Here is a 12,266-nt window from a genome sequence, read left to right on the forward strand (position 1 = left end):
CAGATTAACCATAGTAATTTGTTCATCAAACATTTATTGCGTATTGAGTATTCTCAACTCCTTGCTGTACATCTCCACTTGGGTGTTCCAAAGTTAGGTCAGACTTTCTCTTCCTCCCATAGTTCCCTCTCTTAGTGAATGGCACTATCGTCCCCTCGTTTGCAGAGTCCAGAAACTTTGAGTAATTCTTAACTCATTTTCTCCTTTACACTCTATAACCTGTATTCACCATCCTGTTGATTTTACCCCTATATTAACTCTTCTCTGCCTTCCCTCTGCCACTGTTTTAGTTCAGATTCATATTATTTCTCAGCCCTATTAACACAATAGTCTTCTAACCAGTCCTCTACCTCTGCCCTGCACCCCCCTCCAAGACATTCTCCACGTTGCTGCCAAGGCGATCTTTCTAAAACATGAGTCTGATCAGGTTACTCCTCATAGTTTTCAGAGTAAAGTCCAAACATCTTGGCATGGCCTACGTATCAGGTATCTGTTGTTGTGTAACAAGCCACCCCAAATTTAGTGGCCTACTGCGGCGGTGATTTATTATTTCTTAGATCCTGTGGGTTGGCTGGGAAGTTCATCTGCTGGTTCTTCACATGATGGCTGGACTAGCTGCATGGTCCACGATGGCATGGACCCTCCCTCACATGCCCAGCACTTGGTGCTGGCTCAGCTGAGGCACCTCCGTTCTCCACCTGGCCTCTCATCTGCCAGCAGGCTAGATTGCCTTCCTTCCAATATGGCAGCCTCAGGACAGCATTTAAAGAGAGCCAGGCCTTGGCTCTGGAACTCACGTCACATCCCTTTTGACATGTTCTATTGGTCGAAGCAAGTCATGAAGCCAGCCAGATTCATGGGGTTTTGAAATAGACTCTGCTTCTTGATAGAAGAAGTGGCAACGGTTTTGTGGCCATATTTAATCTAGTTCACAGCATACAGGCCTCCTCAAGTTCTTGCCCCAGACTCCCTCCTCTCCAGCTTCATCTCCATACTCATATTATTTGCGGTAGCCATTCTGAACTATAGGGAACTATCCATCCCTATTTATTTGCTTCTGCTTCTTGACTGCCTTGCTGAAGACTCTCCTCTGATTATCACCTTCTCTGGACTGCTTTCCTTGATCTTCAAGTTTGGTTTACTTGTATATCAGTTAGGATACCATCTGCTGCAAGTCAACAGAAAACTGACTCAAAATAGCATAAACAATTAGGAAATTTATAACTTCACACATCCAAAAATGCACAGGTGGACTGATAGTAGGGTAGTTTGATACAATGAGTTGACAGTGTCATCAAGAATGCTGCTCCTTTCTAGATCTCAGTTTTACCTCCTGGTGGCTCCCCTCATGGATACAGTATGGTTGCTGTGGTTCCAGATGTCACAGCCAGGCACAGCAGTGTCCAAAGGCAGAAAGAAACCTATCTCTCCTGGTATATTTTTCTTAAGATTAGGAAACCATTTCCCAGCTTCCCACAGCCAGCCTCCCCTCAGGTGTCCTTGCCTACACCTAAACCAGTCACAAGAAAGAGCAATTAGAATCTACCTCTGAGATGGGGATAAGGCAATGTCTCCTAAATCATGTGAAGGAAGGTTGTACAGAAGGGGGCAGAATTTGTGGAACAACCAAAAGTGCCAGCTATAAGGTATATCTCCCGTGTTGTGTATAGAGCTCTTTCTCAGAGGTTTGCAACCCTCACTATCGTAACTATACCAGAAGAGCTTTTCAAAAAACGCATCACAGACCAATTAAATTAGAATTTTTGGTGGTTGAACCTAGGCATTATCATTCTTTTAAATTGATTAAAAAATTGATTCCAGGTATTCTAATATATGACCAGGATCAAGAGCCACTGCTCTATCCTCTCACCTGTCACCCTCTACTGGAATTGTTTGTATGCCCATCTTCCCAACCAGACTGTCTACTGGTTAATGGTGTGGGCTATATCTTCTTTGGCTTTGGATCCCTAGCACTTCGCACAGTGCCTGGTTCTCAGTTTAAAAATGTTTGGTGAATGAATGTATCAATGAATGCAATGTGTCAGAATAATAAGGCAGGTTCTTTGCTTCCAAGGAATTAGACTTTATTGGGGGAAACAGATGTTTATGCAAATATAAGTATGACTTCATCAGCTAGAGATGAAAGGGAGGAAGACCTTGAAGATAGGGTGGCTGCGATAAAGAAACCAAGCTTGACAATGTAAGGTAAGTTAGGTAATAGTTTATATAATAAGGAGTGGTGAATCTGTAAGCTGGAAAGGTAGCTTGGGGTTAGATTTCTAAAGGGTCAAAAATGCCAAACTAAGGAGATGGTCTTTGTCATATGGGCAATGAAAATTTGTGAAAAGTTTTTTTTTTTTGAACCAAAGACTGACATGAGTAGATCTCTGATTTAGAAAGTAATTGATGTGAGAGTTGAATGTGTATTGGAGAGGAGAGATGGGTTAAAGGCAGGAGCTCCAGCTCAGAGACAGGAGGAAGTAAGGAGAGTACTGAGTGAAAAACATAACATTTTTGAGTGGCTACCATGGGCCAACCATTGTGAATAACATTTTGGTTAGATCACCAAATTTCTTATAATAGTTCTAAATTCTGGCCCCACTTGACAAGTGAGAAAACTGAGTCTTAAAGACTCCATCTGAAGTCTTTAAGTGAAAAAACCCAGAATCCAGCTAGTCTGATTCCCAAAGCTCCTTCTATTAACCATCTTCTTGTCCCGTTAAAGCAGTTTGAGGGCCTAGACGAGAGTAGAGGTAATGGAAGTAGCTCACAGAGGGGTACATCAGAAAGACATTTGGAATTACAATCACCAGAACTTGATGACCACGTGATGAGGAAAAGGCAGGTACCACATTTGACTGAGCATGAGGAGAGTCTAGCTCCGACTGTTGAATTTGGGGGTCTCGTAAGATATCCAAAAGAAAGAGGTAGAAGTACAGACTTTTAGTTCAGGAGCAAGAGGTCAGGGTCAGTGTTATACGAGTCTGGGAATCACTGGCACACAAGCTGGAGCTGAAGCAAGGAGAAAGAGTGCATACTGGAGTGAGGAGAGAAATGCTGACAGAATCGTGGGATCCTCTGTGTTGACGGTATGAGGGGAAGAGATGGAGAAAGAGTGGCCAGATGTGGAGAGGAAAGTGAAAAGACTTGGAAGGGGGAATGTTTTAAGAGGAAAGGGGTAATCAAGACAGACTACTGGGAAGTCATCAGCTGTGGCAATTAGGAGCGTGTGAGTGATCTTTGTGAACACGGTTTAGGTACTGTCTTAAAGCACAGGGTTTGAAATCATTTTGTATTAGCCTGAGGTGAGACTGTGAAGGCTTTACAAAGTGCAGACTCCTTTTTCAAGAAGTTTGCCATGACTGGAAAAAGACTTTGGGGGAGGAGATGAGTAACCGAGAGGGAAACAGGAATGGATACAGAGAAATGAGACAGGTATGGACTAAAACTGCTGAGGAAGAAGGAAACATTGACTACAGATGGTAAATAAGGCAAAAAGGGAACACGCCCTGAAGAAAACAAGATGAAATAAAAAGGCTAAGTGGGGATATGTTTTTCTGTGAGGTGGGAACACAGCAACAGGAAATAGGCACCAGCAGTCAAGACAGTTTGATACTGAACCCACCACTGTCTGAACCAGGTGAGCCTTTAAGCTTCCAAGTGCTGGACCAGAAGCTGGTTTCCGAGCATCCATGACCTTAGCTTGCAGGTGGAAGCAGACAGAAGCCCCCTCCCACGGGCTGTCCTGCCCAGCTGCTGGTCATCTTCTTAACTTCCCCTCACTCCCCACTCAGGCACCGAGTTTTCTAAAGGCTAGCAACCCCATTTGGCCTCCTGTTAGGGCGTGAACTCTGACTACCTTCAGAGCCCAACCAAGCAGGACCATTCCCTGGAATAGTGAGAACTCTCTGAAAAGAGCTCACCCTGCATGATGTATCAATTGTATTAACTTTAGTAGCAGTACATTTAAGCCCCCCATTCCTCCTTCAGAACGGATACCCATTCCTAATCCATCATCTGGCAGTCCCATTTTCAGACTGTCGGGGTGTAGATAGAAGCGAGGGTGGTCTGTCACAACTCAGAAGCACTCAAGACATAATTTTTTTTTTTTTTTTTTTTTTTTGCGATACGCCGGCCTCTCACTGTTGTGGCCTCTCCCGTTGCGGAGCACAGGCTCCGGACGCACAGGCTCAGCGGCCATGGCTCACGGGCCCAGCCACTCCGCGCCATGTGGGATCTTCCCGGACCGGGGCACGAACCCGTGTCCCCCGCATCGGCAGGCGGACTCTCAACCACTGCACCATCAGGGAAGCCCAAGACATAATTTTTAAGTGACTTTGGGAAAACAGAACTTTGGAGTTTTGGCTCTTTTACTGTGACATTTGCAAGAGGAAACAAGAATGCTGGTTGTAGGTGTGAAAAATGGCAGCTCCTTGGTGCTATCTACTCTTAGTACACTTTTTACTACTGCTAAATATGAAATAAAAATAGACTTACTGTAGAGACTCCCAGATGCTCTTGATCAGATGAACTTTATATTTAAAGTAACCTTTAGATTTCACTCAAATTCGGGAAATTAGGGAGAAGAGGTACCAAGAAGTTTCCATTTTCAAGAAAAGGGTGTTATTTTTAAAATCTAAGACAAAGATGATTGAAGTCTTAACTTTCCATTGTTGAAGCCTTATTTAGGTGAGATATACTCAGGAATAGAATCTGCGGTGGCCAGAGCAGCCACCAGCAGCCATGCCTGCCACGGCAGGACAGTCCCCATGCAGTCGCTCCCTCCTTCTGCACCCAAGAAGGACAAGGAGCACCAAGGAGGTGCTGCTGGGTGACCTCACGCCCAGGGCTCAGTGGAAGCTGTCCCGGGCTGCCTCCATTCGTGATCTTCCTCTACAACCTTTCGGCTCGTTCTCTCCTTCAACCTCAAGGCTCACAATCTCCATACAATGTGTAGATTTTTATTTTACACTTTTTTCTAAGGTCACACTTTAGGTAAGGTCACACTTACCCTCCCTATACCATTTTTTTCTCTTCTTAGCCTTTTCTTGGCTTATCCTTTCTCAGCAAAACCTGAGTGATGCCCCCTTACCAAGTTGTTTTTTTGTGTTTTTTTTTTGCGGTACGCGGGCTTCTCACTGCTGCGGCCTCTCCCGCTGCGGAGCACAGGCTCCAGACGCGCAGGCTCAGCGGCCATGGCTCACGGGCCCAGCCACTCCGCGGTACGCGGGACCCTCCCGGACCGGGGCACGAACCCTTGTGCCCCGCATCGGCAGGCGGACTCCCAACCACTGCGCCACCAGGGAAACCCACCAAGTTTGTTTTGAAAGCCCCATTCCATTGCTAGAAAGTGTCTCTGTAGTCTCAGTCTGTCTATACAGTTCTCCTCCCTCATCTTTGCCTTCACCAGCTTCCCCTCGAAGAGGGCGTGTCCCTGGAAAATGGTTACTCATTCCTTAATTCCCTTTGGATCCAAGGACAAGGAAGAGTGATCGGTCTTTATTTTTTGAACTTTTCCTCTTATGGAGAGCATCGTGTTTTTCTATACAGGTCTGCTTTTTAATGCTTTATTTTATTGTCCTGAGTGGATAATAGTTCACAGAGGGCACAGAGCAGGCTTACACACAGACACACACACCCCGTCAAATGAACCAATCCAGTCACACCACCTGTGAGGTCTTGAATTCATTCCCTTGGTTGAGGCCCTCACTGTTTCTCATCTAGATAGTTGAAGTGACCCTCAACTGGTCTTTTAGGCTTGGCCTTTCTCTCATCCATCACCTACACTACACTAGGTTTCGTTGTACTTTATTTAAGCCTGTATTTGATTTTGTCACAATCCTTGATTACGTTTTTCTGCCTTCTTATTGTTCATTGGATAAAGACTATGCCCTTCCAATTCTAGGTGCAACTTCTGCTGTTTAATCATGTGTCCATCAGGTGAAAAAAAAGAAACAAACCAGACGTGATCCATGCCTTTATGGAGCTTACAGTCTGTCGTAATACCATTACACAGATAATTACAAAGTGGGGTAAATGCTATGAAGGAAAAGCCAGCGGTGCTGCTATGAGATATTATAACAAGGTGGGGAATTTTGAAGGCCTGTATGAGTAAATCATAATTAGTTAGAGACCAGAAGATGGTCAAGAGTTAGCTAGGTGAAAAGTGAGGGGAACAGTATTTCAGAATGAGACACCACCATGTGCAAAGGTTCTGAGGCAAGAAAGAGGTTGGTGAGTTTTAGGAACTGAAAGGCCCATGTGACAGAGGAGCTGTAAGAGAGAAGGAGAGTGGTAAGTGTTGACTCTGGAGAGAGTAGGCAGGGTTTACATATCTCTTAAACTCAGTGAGCAGCCAGTGATGGGGAGTGGTGACATGGCCTGATTTAAATGTTTTCAGTTTTATATCAGCTGCTCCAGTCACCTCAGATTACTCTGTGTTTCTCATGCACATCCATGCCTTTGCCCTGTCTCCTCTTCCTTCACCTTTTCCCACTTCTAGGAATTAGCACACTATGGTGGTTCTAGAAGGAATGCTGAAACTAGCCATTTCCTAGCATGGGTAGTCTTGGGTATGTTACTCTGACCTACCTGTGCCTCCGTTCCCTTTGTAGAGGGAGAAATAATAAGGTTATTGTGAGGTTATCAATGAGATGACATGTGCCTACCCATACTAATTCCTATAAAAGTTTTTGCTATTATTATTTTTATTAATCTTTTTTTTTAACATCTTTATTGGAGTATAATTGCTGTACATTGTTGTGTTAGTTTCTACTGTATAACAAAGTGAATCAGCTATACATATATATATATCCCCATATCTCTTCCCTCTTGCATCTCCCTCCCACCCTCCCTATCCCACCCCTCTAGGTAGTCACAAAGCACCAATCTGATCTCCCTGTGCTATGCAGCTACTTCCCACTAGCTATTTTACATTTGGTAGTATATATATGTCCATGCCACTCTCTCACTTCGTCCCAGCTTACCCTTCCCCTCCCCCTGTCCTTAAGTCCATTCTCTACGTCTGCGTCTTTATTTCTGTCCTACCCCTAGGTTCATCAAACCATTTTTTCTTTTTTTTTCTTAATTTCATATATATGTGTTAGCATACTGTATTTGTTTTTCTCTTTCTGACTTACTTCACTCTGTGAGACAGTCTCTAGGTCCATCCACCTCACTACAAATAACTCAATTTCGTTTCTTTTTATGGCTGAGTAATATCCCATTGTATATATGTGCCACATCTTCTTTATCCATTCATCTGTCAGTGGACACTTAGGTTGCTTCCATGTCCTGGCTGTTGTAAATAATGCTGCAATGAACATTGTGGTACATGTCTCTTTTTGAATTATGGTTTTCTCAGGGTATATGCCCAGTAGTGGGATTGCTGGGTCATATGGTAGTTCTGTTTTTAGTTTTTTAAGGAACCTCCATACTGCTCTCCATAGTGGCTGTATCAATTTACATTCCCGCCAACAGTGTAGGAGGGTTCCTTTTTCTCCACACCCTCTCCAGCATTTATTGTTTGTAGATTTTTTGATGATGGCCATTCTGAATGGTGTGAGGTGATACCTCATTGTAGTTTTGATTTGCAATTCTCTAATGATTAATGATGTTGAGCATCCTTTCATGTGTTTGTTGGCAATCTGTATTTCTTCTTTGGAGAAATGTCTATATAGGTGTTCTACCCATTTTTGGATTGGGTTGTTTGTTTTCTTGATATTGAGCTGCTTGAGTGGCTTGTATATTTTGGAGATTAATCCTTTGTCAGTTGCTCCTTTTGCAAATATTTCCTCCCATTCTAAGGGTTGTCTTTTTGCCTTATGTTTTTCTTTGCTGTGCAAAAGCTTTTAAGTTTCATTGGGTCCCCTTTGTTTATTTTTGTTTTTATTTCCATTTCTCTAGGAGATGGGTCAAAAAGGATCTTGCTGTGATTTATGTCATAGAGTGTTCTGCCTGTTTTCCTCTAAGAGTTTTATAGTGTCTGGCCTTACATTTAGGTCTTTAATCCATTTTGAGTTTATTTTTGTGTATGGTGTTAGGGAGTGTTCTAATTTCATTCTTTTCCACGTAGCTGTCCCGTTTTCCCAGCACCACTTATTGAAGAGGTTGTCTTTTCTCCATTGTATATTCTTGCCTCCTTTATCAAAGATAGGGTGACCATATGTGCATGGGTTTATCTCTGGGCTTTCTATCCTGTTCCATTAATCTGTATTTCTGTTTTTCTGCCAATACCATACTGTTTGGATTCCTGTACTTTTGTAGTATAGTCTGAAATCAGGGAGCCTGATTCCTCCAGCTCCATTTTTCTTTCTCAAGATTGCCTTGGCTATTTGGGGTCTTTTGTGTTTCCATACAAATTGTGAAATTTTTTGTCCTAGTTCTGAGAAAAATGCCAATGGTGGTTTGACAGGGATTGCACGGAATCTGTAGATTGCTTTCGGTAGTATAGTCATTTTCACAATCTTGATTCTTCCAATCCAAGAACATGGTATATCTCTCCATCTGTTTGTATCATCTTTAATTTCTTTCATCAAGGTCTTATAGTTTTCTGCATGCAGGTCTTTTGTCTCCTTAGGTAGGTTTATTCCTAGATATTTTATTCTTTTTGTTGCAATGGTAAATGGGAGTGTTTCCTTAATTTCTGTTTCAGATTTTTCATCATTAGTGTATAGGAATGCAAGAGATTTCTGTGCATTAATTTTGTACCTGCTACTTTACCAAATTCATTGATTAGCTCTAGTAGTTTTCTGGTGGCATCTTTAGGATTCTCTATGTATAGTATAATGTCATCTGCAAACAGTAACAACTTTACTTCTTTTCCAATTTGGATTCCTTTTATTTCTTTTTCTTCTTGGACTGCTGTGGCTAAAGCTTCCAAAACTATGTTGAATAATAAGGGTGAGTGTGGACAACTTTGTCTTGTTCCTGATCTTAGTGGAAATGGTTTCAGTTTTTCACCATTGCGATTGATGTTTGCTGTGGGTTTGTCATATATGGCCTTTATTATGTTGAGGTAAGTTCCCTCTATGCCTACTTTCTGGAGAGTTTTTTTAATCATAAATGGGTGTTGAATTTTGTCAAAAGCTTTTTCTGCATCTATTGAGATGATCATATGGTTTTTATCCTTCAATTTGTTAATGTGGTGTATCACATTGATTGATTTGCATATATTGAAAACTCCTTGCATTCCTGGGATAAACCCCACTTGATCACGGGGTATGATCCTTTTAATGTGCTGTTGGATTCTGTTTGCTAGTATTTTGTTGAGGATTTTTGCATCTATGTTCATCAGTGATATTGGCCTGTAGTTTTCTTTCTTTGTGACATCCTTGTCTGGTTTTGGTATCAAGGTGATGGTGGCCTCGTAGAATGAGTTTGGGAGTGTTCCTCCCTCTGCTATATTTTGGAAGAGTTTGAGAAGGATAGGTGTTAGCTCTTCTCTAAATGTTTGATAGAATGCGCCTATTAAGCCATCTGGTCCTGGGCTTTTGTTTGTTGTAAGATTTTTCATCACAGTTTCAATTTCAGTGCTTGTGATTGGTCTGTTCATATTTTCTATTTCTTCCTGATTCAGTCTTGGCAGGTTGTGCATTTCTAAGAATTTGTCCATTTCTTCCAGGTTGTCCGTTTTATTGGCATAGAGTTGCTTGTAGTAATCTCTCATGATCTTTTGTATTTCTGCAGTGTCAGTTGTTTCTTCTCCTTTTTCATTTCTAATTCTATTGATTTGAGTCTTCTCCCTTTTTTCTTGATGAGTCTGGCTAATGGTTTATCAATTTTGTTTATCTTCTCAAAGAACCAGTTTTTAGTTTTATTGATCTTTGCTATCGTTTCCTTCATTTCTTTTTCATTTATTTCTTATCTTTATGATTTCTTTCCTTCTGCTAACTTTGGGGTTTTTTGTTCTTCTTTCTCTTATTGCTTTAGGTGTAATGTTAGGTTGTTTATTTGAGATGTTTCTTGCTTCTTGAGGTAGGATTGTATTGCTATAAACTTCCCTCTTAGAGCTGCTTTTGCTGCATCCCATAGGTTTTGGGTCATCGTGTTTTCATTGTCATTTGTTCCCAGGTATTTTTTGATTTCCTCTTTGATTTCTTCAGTGACCTCTTGGTTATTTAGTAGTGTATTGTTTAGCCTCCATGTGTTTGTATTTTTTACAGTTTTTTTCCTGTAATTGATGTCTAGTCTCATAGCATTGTGGTCGGAAAAGATACTTGATACGATTTCAATTTTCTTAAATTTACCAAGGCTTGATTTGTGACCCAAGATATGATCTATCCTGGAGAATGTTCCATGAGCACTTGAGAAGAAAGTGTATTCTGTTGATTTTGGATGGAATGTCCTATAAATATCAATTAAATCCATCTTGTTTAATGTGTCATTTAAAGCTTGTGTTTCCTTATTTACTTTCATTTTGGTTGATCTATACATTGGTGAAAGTGGGGTGTTAAAGTCCCCTACTATGATTGTGTTACTGTCGATTTCCCCTTTTATGGCTGTTAACATTTGCCTTATGTATTGAGGTGCTCGTCTGTTGGGTGCATAAGTATTTACAATTGTTATATCTTCTTCTTGGATTGATCCCTTTATCATTATGTAGTGTCCTTCTTTGTCTCTTGTAATAGTCTTTATTTTAAAGTCTATTTTGTCTGATATGAGAATTACTACTCCAGCTTTCTTTTGATTTCCATTTGCATGGAATATCTTTTTCCATCCCCTCACTTTCAGTCTGTATGTGTCCCTAGGTCTGAAGTGGGTCTCTTGTAGACAGCATATACACGGGTCTTGTTTATATGTCCGTTCAGGCAGTCTACGTCTTTTGGTTGGAGCATTTAATCCGTTTACATTTAAGGTAATTATCAATTTGTATGTTCCTATAACCATTTTCTTAATTGTTTTGGGTTTGTTATTGTAGGTCTTTTCCTTCTCTTGTGTTTCCTGCCTAGAGAAGTTCCTTTAGCATTTGTTGTAAAGCTGGTTTGCTTGTGCTGAATTCTCTTAGCTTTTGCTTGTCTGTAAAGGTTTTAATTTCTCCGTCAAATCTGAATGATATCCTTGCTGGGTAGAGTAATCTTGGTTGTAGGTTTTTCCCTTTCATCACTTTAAATATGTCCTGCCACTCCCTTCTGGCTTGCAGAGTTTCTGCTGAAAGATCAGCTGTTAACCTTATGGGGATTCCCTTGTATGTTATTTGTTGCTTTTCCCTTGCTACTTTCAATATTTTTTCTTTGTATTTAATTTTTGATAGTTTGAGTAATATGTGTCTTGACGTGTTTCTCCTTGGATTTATCCTGTATGGGACTCTGTGTGCTTCCTGGACTTTCCCCATGTTAGGGAAGTTTTCCACTATAATCTCTTCAAATATTTTCTTAGTCCCTTTCTTTTTCTCTTCTCCTTCTGGGACCCCTATAATTCGAATGTTGATGCATTTAATGTTGTCCCAGAGGCCTCTGAGACTGTCCTCAATTCCTTTCATTCTTTTTTCTTTATTCTGCTCTGTGGTAGTTATTTCCACAGTTTTATCTTCCAGGTCACTTATCCGTTCTTCTGCCTCAGTTATTCTGCTATTGATTCCTTCTAGAGAATTTTTAATTTCATCTGTTGTGTTGTTCATCATTGTATGTTTGCTCTTTAGTTCTTTTAGGTCCTTGTTAAACATTTCTTGTATTTTCTCCATTCTATTTCCAAGATTTTGGATCATCTTTACTATCATTACTCTGAATTCTTTTTCAGGTAGACTGCCTATTTCCTCTTCATTTGTTTGGCCTGGTGAGTTTTTACCTTGCTCCTTCATCTGCTATGTATTTTTCTGTCTTCTCATTTTACTTAACTTACTGTGTTTGGGGTCTCCTTTTTGCAGGCTGCACGTTCATAGTTCCTGTTGTTTTTAGTGTCTGCCCCCAGTGGGTATGGTTGGTTCAGTGGGTTGTGTAGGCTTCCTGGTGGAGGGGACTGGTGCCTGTGTTGTGGTGGATGAGGCTGGATCTTGTCTTTCTGTTGGGCAGGACCATGTCCGGTGGTGTGTTTTGGAGTGTCTGTGAACTTATTATGATTTTTGGCAGCCTCTCTGCTAATGGGTGGGGTTGTGTTTCTGTCTTGCTACTTTTTTGGCACGGGGTGTCCAGCACTGGAGCTTGCTGGTCGTTGAGTGGATCTGGGTCTTAGCGTTGAGATGGAGATCTCTGGGAGAGCTCTTACTGATTGATATTACGTGGGGCCGGGAGGTCTCTGGTGGACCAGTGTTCTGAACTCGGCTCTCCCAT

At 41.4% G+C, this 12,266-nt stretch overlaps 1 protein-coding gene across 1 annotated transcript in view; it reads left to right on the top strand.

Moving 5' to 3' along the window:
- KCNMB4 (potassium calcium-activated channel subfamily M regulatory beta subunit 4) overlaps positions 1-12,266 on the top strand; it is a gene marked incomplete at its 5' end in the record, with an annotated part of 69,457 nt that overhangs the window by 29,834 nt on the left and 27,357 nt on the right. The gene's annotated exons all lie outside the window — the stretch shown is intronic.

The sequence above is a fragment of the Hyperoodon ampullatus genome (genome assembly GCF_949752795.1).
Source record: "Hyperoodon ampullatus genome assembly, chromosome: 11".
Classification (NCBI taxonomy): domain Eukaryota; kingdom Metazoa; phylum Chordata; class Mammalia; order Artiodactyla; family Ziphiidae; genus Hyperoodon; species Hyperoodon ampullatus.